The sequence below is a fragment of the Schistocerca serialis genome, chromosome 1 (genome assembly GCF_023864345.2).
Source record: "Schistocerca serialis cubense isolate TAMUIC-IGC-003099 chromosome 1, iqSchSeri2.2, whole genome shotgun sequence".
Taxonomy (NCBI): Eukaryota; Metazoa; Arthropoda; class Insecta; order Orthoptera; family Acrididae; genus Schistocerca; species Schistocerca serialis.
The window spans coordinates 246,326,200-246,344,448 of NC_064638.1; positions in this window are offsets into that span (position 1 = coordinate 246,326,200).

An 18,249-nucleotide genomic window follows, 5' to 3' on the forward strand; every position below is an offset into this window, starting at 1 on the left:
TATTTCGGTTTTGTGTTCGGTTATTGCCAAAAAAAAGAAAAAAAACTGTTATAACTGAGACCGAACAAATACCTAAAAATACCCATTATTCAAAACCAAAATTCCGGTATCGGTTTTTCCGCATCCCTAATCGTATCATGATACTCCTTGAGAGATATGTTCGACATTTTAGGGGCTTCTTTTTTTTAATTTATTGGCTTTCGGGTCGTGTCCATTCAGTCGTCTCATTAGTATTGTCAGTTATGACGATACGAAAGTAAGGACAGCAAAGCTTTAAGTCCCTCAGCGGAGAAAAATTCCGACCGGGTCGGGCGTCGAACCCGGGGTCCTTCCGTTAGCAATCCGTCGCGCTGACCGCGCAGCTACAGACGCGGAGAAGGAAAAGAGGGAGGGTTTTCTTCACGTCTTCAACTAACAAATTCCAGGTTCAATTAGGCCACATCCATTGTGGCTGATGGCAGCTGTTGCAACGCGTGTGCACTGCCCCATTCATCTACTATGGTCGCTGCTTCGCTGCCATCAGCAGCTAGTTGGCTGTCACCGCTATAGGGTGCGCTGCACCATTGTTTCACATACACTGCTGAAAATGACCCCGTTAACTCGCGAGAGAAAATCGCTCGTGTTCATCGAGCTATAGTTATGTGACAGCTGTCACCCCTTGGTCTTTTTACACAAGACCGCAAGTACAAAAAAAAAAAGAGAAAAAAATATGAGTTAGCGTCTTTGGAGTTTGGGTCAGCGTGAGAGAGCTACTGGAATAGGATGGCACAATCCAGTGAAAAAGCAGTCTCTTACTCGAGTCACAGTCCGTTATTCAGTGTTGGTCTGTCGGAGACTCCAATTGCAAAGAACTGCCAGCTGCAGAGGGACAAATCACTGCAACGATAAATTTTAATACTGTGAAAGCCATATAAACTCTGATGGAGAACACTGCTACGCCTGTATACTGACCTTAGTGCGGATGCGCAGGTAAGTGTAGGGGACCACAGGAGGTCGTATTCTGCACCTCTCGTGGTACTTATGTTCTTTGGCCTTTATGCTGCCGACGATGTATGACAGGGCGGCTACGAACGGAAGAGCCAAGCACAGCGCGTACAGTCGCCATGTGCGCATTCCGCCTAAAACGGAAAGAAAGCATTTTGAGATGAAAAACACTTTTCTTCTGTGGCATAACCTAACATCGAAAGGCTGGGAACAACAAACACGATATGCCACATGCGATCTCTCTGGAAGTTGAGGAACTTTAATATACACTACTTAACTGTCATTATTCATAGTGTTTCACAATTCCTGTAGCAGGCTTCTTGGGATTTTATCGGATTTTTAGTAGATGGATGGTTCAAATGGCTCTGAGCACTATGGGACTTAACATCTGAGGTAATCCGTCCCCTAAATTTAGAACTACTGAAACCTAACTAACCTAAGGACATCACACACATCCATGACCGAGGCAGGATTCGAACCTGCGACCACAGCAAAAGCGCAGTTTCGGACTGAAGTGCATAGAACCGCTCGGCCACAACGGCCGGCTAGTAGAGTTCTGAGAAGGAGCCCATGTTTGGAAATATACCGTTAGCATATAAAATAAGTTTGAAGATCGAATCACCATCAAACGTATCGTACGTGATAGTAAAGCTGCACAATTCATGCATCGAGAACGTTTTCAGTACCACGTTAGTCTCGTCATATATCATTTTCACCCGACTACATCAACGCCGTAGAGGGTTGACTGTGTGCTCCACAGGTGTGCGCCAGAATGTCAGGGTAATGCGTATGGAAATATGCGTGGCAGACACACCTTGTACAACAAACAGCAGGATCGACACGGGGAGTATCTCCTGTAGAACACATAAATCAGAAGACAATATTCGCGGCGTTTGCTTACCATGAAACTGAAGATTCGAATGTGATCCAAATTCAAAACTTCTTTTGCGTCCAAACGGCACATTTCCATACGTGGGTTCCTTATCGTAACTTTACGTACATCCCTAGAAGCCAGTAATAGGGATTCTGAAACACCCTGCAGTATTATGGTTACAACTAGCAGTACGGGTATTATTTCTCTACTACTAACTGTATTCCTGGCCCATTTCACAGGCAGTATTCATATATACCACCGAATGTTCCACAAAAATTACATTGTTGTACGACAGAGAGTCCAGGAAATGTGGTGTCATAAACACTGAGATGGGTGCAAAACTATTGCACCACGTAAAATGTTTAAATTTATTACTTCGTTACTCCTAGCTCTATCCTCAACACTTTTCGCAGATAGTATTCACATATACGACTGAATGAACCTAAAGAAAATATATCATTGTGCGACATTGTAGTTCAGGAGATATGACCTCAAATACTGAGGTGCGAGAAAAACCTGCCGCATCGTGCCTGACGTTTTAATTTATTACTTCTTTGCTACTAACTCTATTCGCAACACATTTTGCAGACTGTATCCACATATGCCGCTGAGTGTACCAAGAAAGCAATGCCATTAAGTGAAACATAGCTCAGGAGATACGACATCACAAACATTGCAATGAGTGAGAAACTGCCACATCATGCATGATCTTTAAATTTATTACTTCTTTAGTACTAACTCTATGTACAATACATTTCGCAGACAGTAGGCACATACACCAGTGGATGAACCTATACAGCTACATCATTGTACAGCACACAGTTCAGCAAATGACATCATAAACATCGTGTAGCGTGAAAATGAAACTGCAGGGTGAAATTTGCTAGATATAGAGGGGAAATATGTTTACAAATAAACGTGCAACATGTTAAATATGTGTGAAATGTATTTGACATGTGTGTATGCTGGCAAAGCCATTGATTAAAACCTCACCCTAAACCCCTCGAAAAATTTGAATCAAAGTTGACACATCGATAAATTACAATCCGGAACAAAATACTGTAGGAGAAAGAACCACCAGCCTCCTATAGTGGCGTGATAACGTGAATGGTGATAGGAGGACGATGTGACGGAAGACAGCGAGAAGGGAGGAGATAGGCGCAGATAGGAGGAGAAGGACATTGACAGAAATATTGGAGGGGAAATGGACAGAGAGAGGGGAGATGTGCAGGTGAACAGAAATAGGAAAGCGGAGGATCTAAACAGAGACAACTCTAGGAAGAGACAGGCAGAGAGATAGGTAAGGAGGAGATGAATAGAGAGAGGGAGTAGGAAGTAGACAAAGAACGGCAAGAGAAGGATGTGGACAGAGAGAGGGGCAGGTGGAGATGGACACAGAAGGGAAAAGGGAGGAGATAATTAGAGAGAAATAAGAGGAGAAGATGGACAGAGAGGGGGAGAGAAAATGGACAGAGAGGGGGGAGGAGAAGATTTACAAGAAGAGGAGGAGGAGAAGGAGATCGAACTAGAGGAGGGGTGAGGAGGTGGACATAGAGGGAAGGAGCGTGTGGACAGAGGGGGACGGATCAAATGAACAGAGAGAGGGAGAGGAGGAGTTAGACGGAGACTGTGGGTGGAGGAGGTGGGCAGAGGGAGGGGATTGTGGACACTGACAGGGAGAGAGGGATGAAGGACGTCGACTAAGAGAAGATTGGAAGAAATGCATACTCAGGCAATGCCGAGTACTCAGCTAGTAAAAATATGGACTTTCGTTTGTACAAAATCGTTACTCTTCGAAAGTTGTTCACCGATTCAGTTGAAATTTTGACTCAACGTTGTATTCGAATATGCGAGTGTTATTATATACCAGTTTTTTTACCTATATATAAATATCTAATTTAAATGGACAATGTTATTACCAAAAATTGTGAAAAGTTTCGGACTGATATCCCTTATATTCTCTCTTTTCCATTTAACCAGACTAAACCACAGCAACATGGCTGGAAACAGCTAGTATTAAAATAAAATCTAGTCTGTGCTGTTAAATGAAGTCTCTTACTCACTGGCATGTACACAAGAAACCCACTCAGTCCGCCAGAAATAATGAGGAAAAAAGGCAATTTTATTCTTCTTGAAGACTTGTGTGGCTGGTATTCATAAAGGTTTGATTATCATCTCGACAAGGTCAAGCTGGGACCGTTAAAATATTTAGTGGTGGTGATGGATAGTTTTACACTACATTTTTACCTTTCAATGTGACACAGTTTTCTCAACAATTGATCACTCGACGAGGACAATGGCTCTAGGAGTCCAGCAATTTCGCTGGTTAGGAAACGATCCTCGAAAATCATCTCGTCGTTATTCTAGCAAGTCCTGCCACGCGGCGGATGTTTCATCGAAAGAAGTAGGAAGAGGTCACTATGCACTTTGTCAGGAGAATACGGTAAGATGGGGCACAACTTGACAAGGCAGAGAAGCATCATCTGTGAGTATGGCCTGTGTCCAATGAACTAGGAAGAAATTCGGGGGGCTTCGCTCATTTTGGCAGTGGTGACTGCACGTGTTTCCATAGCTTTGCTAAGCTCACTTATCTCGAAATCATAGTGACAGACCCAATACTCCTGGAAGGTGGTTATACGGCTAAGGAAGTCATATGGATTGCCTGACACAGCTGCAACATTACCGCAACTGCCTCGCTCGACAGACTTTTAGAATGAGTCTGGATAGTCTCGGATTCTAGCGGGCGGAGATATGTTTCCTGTGCAAAACTGTCATGCAAGATGACATAAACTGATCCATGACTGATTTTCACTCCAGTCATAACTGCATCACCAGGAGCTCCACTTCTCCTGTGATTCCCGGCTTTTCAGAGAGAGATGATCCGCCACTTCGTTCTTCGTCAGTCAGAATTGTTTGACCACACTAGAAGCAGCTGCGCCGCCTATGATGGTGCACTGTAGCTGTACACTACCACCAACTCAACATGACTTGTTACAGCGTCGTTGAGCTTGAAATGTACGAAACGAATAACCGTACGATATCTCACTGTACTAAAGGGCTATATCATTTTGTCTCAGTTTCTCTAGCGTCATGGTACTGTGCCGTGTGGCGGGGATTCGACGTGCTCTTGACCTGGAGACGTGTTCAGACAAATAAACAAGCAGGTGATTTATTCTAGACCTTTAAATTTTCGTGCTACGGCCGCAGGTTCGAATCCTGCCTCGCGCATGGATGTGTGTGATGTCCTTAGGTTAGTTAGGTTTAAGTAGTTCTAAGTTCTAGGGGACTGATGACCACAGATATTAAGTCTCATAGTGCTCAGAGCCATTTGAACCATTTTTTAAATTTTCGAGGTGATATTTTTTACTTGTAAGCTATTCAGATAGCGTGAAACTGGCGTACTTTGTTTCTTTATTTGTTTCAAAACATGTTGTGGTGACAAAGGAACTTAACATTATAGCAGGTGTCGCTAACACACATTAATGTGGTTTCGATCGACTCTAATGCAGCCAGTTTGTTCAGGGTGTTTCTTTTTAACGTTTAAAAATCCCTGAACCGACGTAGATGACTCAGAGACAAGTCATTTAATATAAGACACATGAGGTCACAACAGTAGGGAAATATCCCTAAAGTGGATAACAAGTGTTGAACATCTAACGTCACCAGATAACGTACGTGCAGCGCTAGGGTTTGTCAATTCTACTTTCGCTGATAGGGGGGAAGTGCTTGACACTGTTCGGCTAGGATATCAAGTTTCCGTAATGTAAACCAATTCATCGTAGAACTTTGTTACCATTACCACGATCACTACCGGCAAGAACGAAAACAGAGTAATCAGCGGAGCAACGTGTAGCAGCGGAAAGGGTGGGATCGACAAGCCCAACAGCACGTACGTCACCTGGTGACGTTAAATGTTGATTATTTCTCATCCACTTTTGAGGTGTTTCCAGAAATTTGCAGCCCCATGTGTTATATTAAATTACGTGTCGCAGCGTCATCTACATCGCTTCGAGGTTTTTATACATAGCGCAGTGGGAAAAATTTTCATCGGCAACTTTTGACTGACATGGGAAGCACAATTCGTGGCTTACAGTTCTTGGATCACTAGAGTTTTCGAAAAGGTCTAGATACAAATTAAAAAACTCTCCACAGTATCCCACAAGGTGGGGTAATGTGGTACTCCTGTTACGGATTCGTCCATCAGATAAGGACATTAATCTCTGGGACCACATTGATACTGTTCTATTGGAGTGGTGCATCGCAGCTTTTCCCTCCCCTCATAAACGTTGATATGACACTAAGACCAGGTTTCCATGAACAATTTTTCAGTCTGTAATTTTATCGTTGAAAATTTTCGAACTACACGCCCATACTATCGTGTGCACCTGAGCTTTATCACTGCTTTCACGCTTTAGTGGTCAATTACGCGCCACTAATATCAGTCAGCAGTGAATCCGAAAGTATTTAGTGTAAATAAAGAGACGCAGTATTAAAGCACCGCGGTATTATTATTAATTGAAACTGCGATTTTAAAGCTATTTTAGTAAAGTAAAAGCGTGTGACTTATTCCAGAAAAGTTCACCAAATATCATCTAGTGAGCAGAAAGTAATTAACTCTAGAAACAATGGCTGTTCACAATTCAGCTTCACTCAACTTCCTATCAGTATGAAATATTCCATCCAATCTATTTTTTCCCCACCCATCATTTAAGCCGTAAATGTTAAAAAATATAAAAAATTAAATATTTCGTAACACTCACTAACTCCAAATATTTAGGAAATCATGGGGTTAAAGGTCAATGTAAACCAAGATAGTAATGTAATCTGGCAGTAGCTTCCTTGTGTCGTAAAGATTCACAGTTAACTATACATCTCAAATATAAACGTAAACCATCACATTCAATATCAATAAGTCGCAATAATAACCAATACTTTTATACCAAAATGAATATTAACTGTATTAATGGCCATCGCCTCAAACGAGTTATTTATTTATTTATTTATGCATTTATTTTACCTGGCAAGAGTCTTAACAGTTCTCCTACTTTGTACTACACACAATCATGAACTAGTCCACTGTTAGGAAACATGTATGGAAACTAAGTACAAGTTCTTGTACATTAAATAAATAAAATATTAACAAAAAGCAGTTCTGATTAAAAAGAAAGTCATTTGCAGTAAAAGGATAACTTTGTTCCTAGGTCCTCTATGAACTAACAACATCATTAAACATCGCTCCAGTTCGATATTTTATAAAGCGAGTGTCTCAAGTGTAAAACGTAATCAGCAGCACTAACACTGTCGAACATTCCATAGTCACTTCCACAAAGTAGTGATGGCTATAACATTAAACTCAACGATACAAAAATCCTTCCCGGTAATTATATGCTGATCCGACAGCACCTGGTTATGCAGGACACACGTTTCTCGCTCTTTCTCTTGCTTTATTTATCCCCATCTTTAAACTGAATAGTTAATTTATGTCGACAGCTCCTCATATTCTACATCTATTAAAAACCAAACTGAAAATGCTATATCTTAATTCATGGCAACAAATGGATGCAGAGTCTCAATGCAACGACAAATCGTTACCGTTCTTCAGCTTTTAAGCGCCATTACTAGCGACTTCACAACTACATGAAACATTACTGAGCTCTATTTATCAAAATATACTCAACTGATAGATGTCTAGCCCAATAATTGAGGTACAACGCATATCATTAATTCATGTTGTTCGAGGCAACTTCTTTTTTTACACAGTGGTTAAAATCGTTGGAACTTTCCTCTTCATCAAACCTGTGTGATCACATTACACTTGTTCACTGGCGAACAATCAGTTTCTATCCATAAACATCATGTCAGGTTCATCTGTTTTTTATCCATCACACCCACTGTCCCAGTGCAACAGTTCTTCGTGCCACCAATCTTTTCACACTAAACTCTACATATTATATAAATGCCTTAACTTTCTATAAATGTCGATACTTTAACCATATGTGCAATACTACTTTAAACCATTGTTTAGTGCCTCTGCACTCATACACTGTAGCACAAAATTATTAGCAAAATAAACAGACTGCAGGTGGCTCTTGCCTGCATTTTCAAGCACTACATTTTTCATGCACACATTTGATATCCCATTACGTTACATGTGAAATCGCATATATATTAAGAATTTTCTTTCAGATGGAAAAACATATAAAAATTCCTGAAAGCATGCCATCATTACCAAGAATCACACAATAATAATACAAACCAACATACATTTCACTTCCACTCACATTCAATGAGAGGAATACACAACCATAAGTCAAAGACATCAATGCAAGAATTTAAAATTATGTTACGTTAAATACAATATTTGTCACAGGCATCCAAACTATCTGTCACTAGCATTGAATTTTTCAAATTTTTATTAAATTCAAGATTTTTATTTTTGTAGGGCAAGAAGAAACTCTGGCAGATCCTCTTATGTTCCATACCAAACAATCTAATTATGTTATACAAGTATAAGGCCATTCGAAACTCTCTTTTTAAAGAAGTTACAAAAACTTTAATCTGAAGTCATTTTTAAACTAATACATGTAATACTAGCATTTTTCAAGGAAAATACTTCAGATTATTCTCTGTATATGCTGTTACCAAAAATTAAAAGGAATTACATGTTTAACTTGTATGGCACATATTGCTTTCAACTAGAAGAAAACATGGAATAAACTTACAAGTGGATTGCAGTGAATGTCATTGTCACTTTCGAATAAGTATCACCAGCTACATCATTACTAACTGAACATTTCAGATTGTCTTAATTTTCCAATAACTAAAGTATTTAGTTAAACAGTTATCAAAAAGTACTAATGTGTCATTCATTTTAACTAACGTTAAACATTATGATAGAACTTTCTGTCTTCCTGTATTAGGCCGCTCAGTCACAATCTATTTTCCAGGGTGGTATCTCCTGGTTTAATTTCTCCACTTCCCAGGTTGTTTAGCCCATTTACTGCTTTCACCAAGTTTATTCTGGGCCTGTACAATTTTAAGTGCACTATGTTCCTTAGATTGTATTTCTTTTTTGATTTTGTGTAAGCCACGTATTAAGAATTCGGGTGCTGATTACCTGTCGCCACAGAGGGTCCCTCATAAGTATCAGTCAGTTAGGAAATCTCATTATTTATTTCCTCGATTCTGTGTGAGTTTTTATTAAAACCTGATCCCCAGTGTTTATTTTTGTGTTCTCTGTGTTTTTCAGTATGCTCCTTTTTTCTATCTGCGAGATTCTTTTCCCATACCCTCCTCAGGTGTCCTAATTTGTCTTCGAGTTTCATGTCTGACTTTGAGGGGTAATTTATAGCCTCTTAACCTCTTCCATTAAATTGAGAGGTTTCGAATCCAACATAATTTCTCATATGTAAATTTAGTGGTTTGATGTTTAGCACTGATCAGTACACATTCTGTATTTTCTACAATATTTATGCATAACTTATGCTTCTTATTACAGTGAGTTCTACATAGGTGCCCCACTTTGGCCATGTGTCACCGACAATCAGATCGCAATCTATGACACTTTGAACGAAGTACTCGAGCTTTAAATGGCAGCCTCTCCCATCACCATGGTCGTCATCAGGAGTCGAACTCAGGGACTGCCAGGACTGGCGCATTGTTGTGGTTATATAAGTGTGATAGTAGCGTCAACAACTTTTCGGAGAGGGCTGAAGTGATGCATGTGCAGAAGGCAGTTTGGCAGTTCACACAGGTCCAGTGCTCTGCAGTACCGAGAGATATCAGATGGCCGAGCGTCTGGTTCCACGTTTAACATTGACCTCCCACTTCCCTGAAAACATCAAACGTCGACCCTTGCCACCACTCGACATGCAGAGCTTCTCCACATGCACTACTATGTATATACATCTGGTCTCTGTTCAAACTGTTGCTGTTAATTCTAATGATGGCTACATCTTTTAAATCAGAATCCCAGTATGATGATCCATGAGGCAAGACTCTCACCGAAACTTGGGTAGAGCGACGTGACTTATTACGTAACAACGAGGATTTGGTTGTCCTTCCAGCCGATAAAGGAAATGCCACTGAGGTCCTGAATACTGAGGACTACACCTCGAAGTGTTACGTTTATTAGAAAATGATACATACCAGAAACTTAATTGTGATCCAACACAGGCCATCATCAGAAAGACAAAGAAGTTATTAAAGGTTTGCCAGAAGAAGTGGTAAAGAAATTTACGCCGCCAGACCTCCCAAGTTTTATGGATTGCAAGGAAGGTGTTGCTCTGAAGTCGATAGCGCAATCAGTTCACTCATATACAGATTGGCAAAACATCTGGCAGAATTGTTGGTTCCTAATTCAAAACACTGTGAACACCATATCGTTAACTGGCAGTCATTCACTGAGATCGTCAAGAAAATAAAGATTGGCCAATACGACATAACGGTTTTCAGAGAAGTTGAGTCATTTTTTACGAAGGTGCCGGTAAAACACACGCTGCATATTTTGGTTCAGATTTCCACCAGGGATTGTCAAGCTATTACACCATGCCTTAAGGGCAACGTACATTCTGTTCCGCAACAAATATTATGAGACGGCGCATGGCACGGCAATGGGGTCGCTACTGTCTTTGACTGTCGAGAATTTCTTCATACAGCACTTTGGGAAGCGTGCTCTGAACTCTGCAAGGTTACATCTGTCTTGCTTCCTACACTACATTTACGACACCATCCAAATACGGCCTCTTGGTGTAAAAGCAATACAGCAATTCATCACCAGACGAACGGTGTCTAACACTATATTTACTGTACGATTGGTGGCGGATAGCTAGTTTCCGTTCTTAGATGTTTTATTTGAAAGGAATTCTATGTACACTGACCGGTACTTGAATGCCCATAGTTAGAGAGAGGTGGTGAACACCATAGTAATTGTATATGGGGAAAAGATTAAATGTGATGGCGTTCATGTAGAGTCCGAGTTTCAGCATTTAAGACGTGTGTTGTGGGTAACTGATTACAGCAAAGGAGTTAATGGAAAATATTTCAGGTGCCACTGGCAAAAGACGTGCCTCATGTATTGGCTGAAGAGTCGAAGCCAGCGGCGTTCCTTCCAAACTCTGGGGCACTGACTAGGATTATAGGACGTGTGGTGCAGATACATGGAATGAGGCCAGTGTTCTGGCCCCACATCCGAGATACAAGATGTAATTTGCCCCATTAAAGCCAACGTAGGTTTCTGATGTGCGAGATGCACATTGCGATTAATGTAGTATAAGTGGAGCAGAAAGTATTTGCACTGTTGCTGAACGTTTTACTAAGCACTCACGACACGAAAAAATGTTAACTTCAGATGTCGTCCGTGGCTGAACATTATCTAGAAAACAAACATTGGAATTTTGTTACACGGAGGCGGCAGAAATTAGAACCAACACGAACAGTTCAAACAGAGACCAAGTGTACACAGTTCGAAGCAGACGGATGCGTACTTTAGGTATCGAAAAAAAAAAGAATCAAACGCTTGATGTTTGTAGGGAGGTGGGAGCGATAGTTTCAGATATGGAGCTGACTCCATGTGACACCTGACGGCACTTGGGCCCACATTGGATCGCAGCTGCTACAAGCTTCCCAACTCGCCGTCCGCGTATGTGTTGTTTTGATCTTCTGTGCAAGGTTCCAGACGCTGCTATTGCACCTATGTAAGCGAAACACCTTGCCAGCCTTGGCAGTCAATGGTTTTATATTCTGATGACAATGGTAGAGACAGCTGTTGAAACCTCGGGTATGTTATTCGAAATGACATAGCTTATAAACCGAGATGACTTTACCGAAGTGTGCTACTACCGACTGATGACCTCAGAAGTTAAGTCGCATAGTGCTCAGAGCCATTTGAACCATTTTTTGTGCTACTACCAATGACTATGAGAACACATTAAAAAAGAAAGATATTTGTTGTAAAGATATCAGAACTAATATTACAAATTACACTTATCTGTATCGCTGATGTGAAGCAGTTATGAGGATGCATATGTACTAGGTGGTTATAATTAACAGAGCCCCAGTGTGGGCTGCAAAAACTTGGTAAATATACTAATGCATTAATGCTGAACCGATTTGCGGGGAAAAACAATTACTTCCAATTTTGGTGAGCAGGTGCAAATGTGACGCTGTACAGCATCTTGTCGACATCTCCGATGCTTATGTTGAACAAAGTGCGTAAGCGGCAGTTAATAATAAAATCAACATTATACCTTCCTCACCTGTTTGACCTATTCTGCTCAAGTCCCAATCGTAATCCATTAGATATGGAAATATCTTTATACGTTTTTCTTACATTTAGAGCGCCAGATTTGCATCGCCTCCCCCTCCCCCCTCCCTTAGGAGTTTCGAGTCCTCCATTGGGCATGGGTGTGTGTGTCCTTAGCATAAGTTAGTTTAAGTTAGATTAAATAGTGTGTAAGCCTAGGGACCGATGGTCTCAGCAGTTTGATCCCATAGGAACTTACCACAAATTTCCACATTTATAAGAAGTAGATCTCAATGGTGTTAACACGGGAAGGATTTTGACTAGTTGCAGGAAAGAAAGCGAATCGAGTATCGTAAATAAATAACTTACAGCTATAGTGGGGACTTATTAAAGAATGCTTATCGTAAAGGAAAAAGAACAGATTAATCAGTTAAATATTAAAATAATTTCCTCCAAAACACATGAGGCAGTGTTTTGTTACTCATATACAGCAGAGATTATAAAAATAATTCCTCTCGATACTAAGGAAATCATGGCAACGAATTGCGTTATGAAGAAATGTGAACCAAGACTTGAAGCCATCACAACCAGTTTAACTTCTTCAGTGGTTGAAAATGTTCAAATGTGTCTGAAATCCTAAGGGACCAAACTGCTTAGGTCTTCGGTCCCTGGACTGATACACTACTTAAACTAACTTATGCTAAGAACAACACACGCACCCATGCCCCAGGGAGGACTCGAACCTCCGGTGGGAGGGACCGCGCAGTACGTGACATGACGCCTCAAACCGCGCGGCCACTCCGCGCGGCTCATCAGTGATCAAAGCGAATGGCTACTATCGGAAATTGCTTTTGGTTGGTTTTATCGGTTGTTTAAACGGTATCCGGAGTGGTATTGGCACTGAATATGCTCATATCAGTGGAATTGTGCTTGCGACTAAGTTTCGGAGAGAATTATCTTGATGTGACCTACACTTCTGTAGTTAGTCAAAGGGAAATGTGAGTCAACCAAAATACTCCTGAGAGGTACAGAGAATGAGATACACGGTATGAAGCCTGCGACTTACTAATCGGATAGACGAGGTTACACTTCTCATTTGTGGATTCCGTGTCTGTGGAAGTCCAGCGTAGCCCCGGCAGGCGACGCTGCAACTCTTCCTGTGGTAACTTCATTCCGTGGCCACAAAACAGCTCTGCATAACAATAAACAATAAAAAATGTAATGTGCGATGCATCTATATTGTTGCTAAGACTTTAAAATACTTCACAATAATAAGCATCTGCTCGTATTCAGGAGATAGTTGGGAATATTGTACATCTACTTATATGCTCCGCTAGCCACTAAGCGGTGTGTGGCGGAGGGCACTATTCGCGCCAAAGTCATATTCCCCCCCCCCCCTTTCCACTGTTCCACTCGCGGATCGTGCGAAGGAGAAACGACTGTCTGAATTCCTCAGTACGAGCTCTAATTTCCGTTGTCTTTGAATGGTGATCATTGCGCGTTTTGAAAGTTGGTGGTTATAATATATGCTCTACATTCTCGGCGAAGATCGGATTTTGGGATTTAGTGGGCAGCCCCTTGGAAATTTAGCGCGTCGTCTATCTGCAAGTGTGTCCCACTTCAAACTCTCTATGAGGTATGTAACGCTCTCAGTCACGAATCTTGCCGCTCTCCCTTGGACCTTCTCAATCTCTTGAATCAGACTCAACTGGTAAGGGTCCCATACAGACGAACAATACTCCAAAACTGGGCGAACTAAAGTATTGTAAGCAATTTCCATTGCTGAAGGACTGCATCGCTTCAGGATTCTACCAATAAACCGCAATGTAGAGTTTTCCTTACCCGTCACTAGTGGAATCTGTTCGTTCCATTTGAGATCATTTCGAATAGCCGCACCCAGATACTTGACGGAAGTTACCGCTTCCAAAGACTGGGCCTTTATTCTGTACTCGTACATTAATGGGGATTTTCGCTTTGATATATGCAGTAGGTTGCACTTACTAATATTGAGAGATAACTGCCAGTCGTTACGCCACGCATTTATTTTCTTCAAATCCTTATTGATTTGTTCACAACTTTCGTGTGGAACTACTTTCCTGTAGACTACAGCATCATCGGCAAACAGTCCAATGTCGCTGTCAATACCATCAACCAGACCGTTTATGTCAATCGTAAAATGCAGGGGACCTATTACGCTGCCCTGGGGCACACCTGATTGTAAAAAAACGAGTGCATTAGCGTAAACAGCGATCTTCAGCTACAGCACCATGATCAAGAGCAAACATCTTAAAATGGCGCGGAAAATAGGCAGTAGTGTGGCTGTCGTAAATGAGGATAGCAGGCAGTGGCTCCATAGTGATCTTGATGCATTCTGTCCTACAGTCTGCGTGTCGTCATCACAAACATCATCTGATCCTACCCCTTTATGAATTCATGTTTATTTCTAATCTTGTAATTGGACGCTGTCTAACCCTTTATCTTTTTTACAAGCACTGCCATACATTTATGTGGGCTTCGTAGGCAGTGTTCATTGTGAATGTAGGAATAGGTAAGAAATTTAGTCTATCCGTTTCCCTGCAGAGGCTTCCTCCTGAGTGTGCAGCAGTCTCTATTTGTGTCTGCAGATGTAGGAAGTGGCTAAGAGGTAGACTTTATAAAGTTTTAACTTAAAGGCAGTTTCATACGCAACAACCTTTAAATAATTTTACTTTAGATGTATTCGCAATTGTGAATATGGACAAGGATCAGCTATACAATGGAATTTCGTGCCAGACCAGGACTTGAACCTGGATATCCTGATCATCGCGAGCAGCCACCATACGGTTGGCTAACCGCTCACGACTCACAGCCACAGCGAAACTTCTGTATGTGGTAAACCATGCGTCTGCAACCTGTATTCGTACATCCATTATGTAAATTCCTGTACAGGTGAGACATTTTTACGAGGGTTGACTGAAAAGTAATGCTTCCACCTTCGTAACTCTTCAACAGTTGGCAGCATTGGTATGCGGCTGCTACTGGCTTGTTCCGTAGCCTCTTCTCTACAGCTCCAGTCGGCGGGAAGCATTTGCATTGAACGGTTGTGTTGTTACAGTGTAAAGTTTGGGACCCTGCGAAGATGGTCGGTCAATGCGATTTAAACAACGTGCAGTCACTGAATTCTTGACAGCAGAAGGTGTTGCCCGAAAGGAGATTCATCAGAGAGTGAGAGCAGTTTGTGGTAAGTGTGCTGATGTGAGTACTGTGCGTCGTTGGGCGAGTAAGTTTAAAGATGTCGAGGCGGGAACATCTGACCTGCGTGACAAACAAAGAGTTGGACGTCCTGTGACGGCAACCATCGAATTTGACCAGCAAAATGTTGACATATTGATTCAGGACGATCGTCGTACCCCTCTGAGAGATATTGCAAGCACAATCAGCATTTCACAAGAACGTGTGGGTCACATTATTGTTTTGCTTGGCTATCGGAAGATCTGTGTACCACAGCAGAACTTCAGAGACTAAATCTCACCACCGTACGGCGTTCTCTATACAGTCCAGATATTGCACCGTCTGATTTCCATCTGTTCCCGATGATGAAAGACGATCTGCGGGGACGTCATTATGCTTTTGGTTAAGACGTTGAGAGAACTGTGAGACTGTGGTTGCGGAAACAGAGTGTTGACATCTTCCGTGATGGCTTCAGAAAACTTGTTCATCTTTGGCAGAAATGTATCCAATTAGCTGGTGATTGTGTGGAAAAGTGAATATTGGTATTTAAAGATCACATTCTAAGGATTATTTCTGCGTTTGATTTATTAAAATATTCCCATCCAAACCCAGTTAACAAAGGAGGAGGCATTACTTGTCATTCAACCCTTTCTCAGCATCGACGGATAAATACGATATTGTACTACCTGTGTTATTCCGAATTACGGTGCAAAGTTCCTTTGGACATACATTCGTGTCCGTAAAACAGGCACTGCGGCGACTACAGCTTTTTGAAATACATTAAACGTATTCGCAATTGCGAATATGGACAACCATCAGCTGTAGAATGGAATGACGACAACGAAAGTTTGTGCCGGCTCGGGACTCGAACTCGTATTTCCCACTTACCGCGAGCTGTCGTCTTAATATTTGGCTAAACGTAGACGACTCATGTCTACACCAAAACTTCCAGAAGTCGTCAACCACGCGTCTGCAACCTGTAGTCGTAAATCCATTGTGTATGTTTTCGTACAAGTGAGACATTTTACTTGAAAGTCGCTTGCCGGTGTTGGCGGAGAAGTACGATATTTCAGTGTCTGTGTCATTCCGAATTACGGTGCAAAGTTCCTTTGGACATGCATTCCCACTCGTCGAAGAGCGTTTGTACAGACTGTGTGTGGAGGAAGGTGGAAATGTAAAACTTTTTGGACACTCTTGGTGGGTACGTTTTAGAAAATAGACTTAGTGAGGAGACCCATCAGCATACAGCACAAGCATCTGGATGGTTCTAATCTGTTGAGAAGATGAAGGGAGATTAGGTATTCTCAATTTGTTTTTTGTTAAACAGAGTTAGGCAATGAAATTCAATATCTAGACTCATGGACAAGTGCTTATCCATGACCAATCGGATTTAGAAATTCGCGAATGAAATTTAAATATTGTTGCCCGATATAATTAGAAAGTTTTTACCGTGACCCAGCCGTGATTTTGCATTATCATAAAACGGCCTGCTGGGATAGTGGTCTCACATCTTACCTGTTCCTTGTGGCCCTTGTGAAACTGACATAATAGTAAAATCGTCTCGACGCCCAATATTTCTCATCCCTTTCCTCTTCTTTTTAAAAAATTCTTACTACTCTTATTAATATGTAGTCTTTTTTTGCGCATATGTCTGGGCTCACAAAGAGGAAACAAAATTAGGGTTGATTCAGTAGGTAGTTGACTCCCTCCAATTATTAATCTTTAATGATTTTGTGAGAAATGAGTCCATTGAAAGGATTTTCAAAATGGCCGAAATGTTGGTTAGCTCAAGTCGACTTCTCACACTGGAGTGAGCGAAACATCCCTTGGCGGCCATTCCGGATTTATTGCACTCGGCCGACTTCGGGGTGACGGGATAGCCGGGCCCTGTATGGTCGGTGTAAACACCACCTATCAATTAACCACAATGGGTCTCTGGTGGCATTTATTACAGTGGCACATGTTTGTGTAGGCTGTAGTTCACGACGCCTTTATGCTTTAAACACAGTTAGTCTGCATTTGCTAAAGATGGAACAAATATTCCCACTTTGTCCGTTAAATAAGCTGATTACGACTATTAGTTCGGCTAAGCACAAATACTCTCCTACCTTCTTTCTGGTCATTTAGTCTCTGCTGACCTTTATCATTGCCGACAACTCATTGGTGATGACGTATGTTTGTAAATTCGATGTCTAAAATATTTTTTTAATGTGTGGCTTCTCCCATGATCGCCAACAACTCATTGGTGACCTCTAAATGATCAGGTCTGCTTGTAACTCGGATGTCTAGAATATTTATTTCATGTGTGGCTTCTCTCATTAACTCTTCGAGACAGTAGTCAGACAATGTATTTGCAATTCAAGTATCGAGTATTACTTCAGAAGACCGTACATTAATGAACCAAAACTTTATGACCACCTGCTTAATAGCATGCGCGTCCGTCTTAGGAAAGAAATACGTCACTGATTCTGCATATCAGGGATCCGACAGTTTTTTGGCAGGTCTGTGGAGGTATGTGGCATTAGATTTCTAAATACACGTCATATAATTCGTATTAACAAGGGGAAGTTGATGTGCGTTCGTGGTGACAACGTCCGATAGCACGCAGATGGGTTCCATAGGATTTACATCAAGCGAGTTCAGTGTAATGTCGTCAAACCACTGTAGCACGTTTCTGGCTCTGAGGCACGGACAGTTATAATGCTGAAAGATGACATCATCCTCGGGCAAGACATCAGGCACGAAGGGATGTAGGTGGTTTGCAGCATTCAGCGTGTCATTGATGACTACTACAGGTCCCATGCAAGCACAGGACAATGTCTCGCATAGCTCAATACTGCTTCCACCAGCCTGAATCCGTGGCGCGCTGCACGTTTCAAGCCGCGTTCAACTCGACGACGGCGTTCGTGGAGACGACCATTGATCTAGTGTAGCAAAA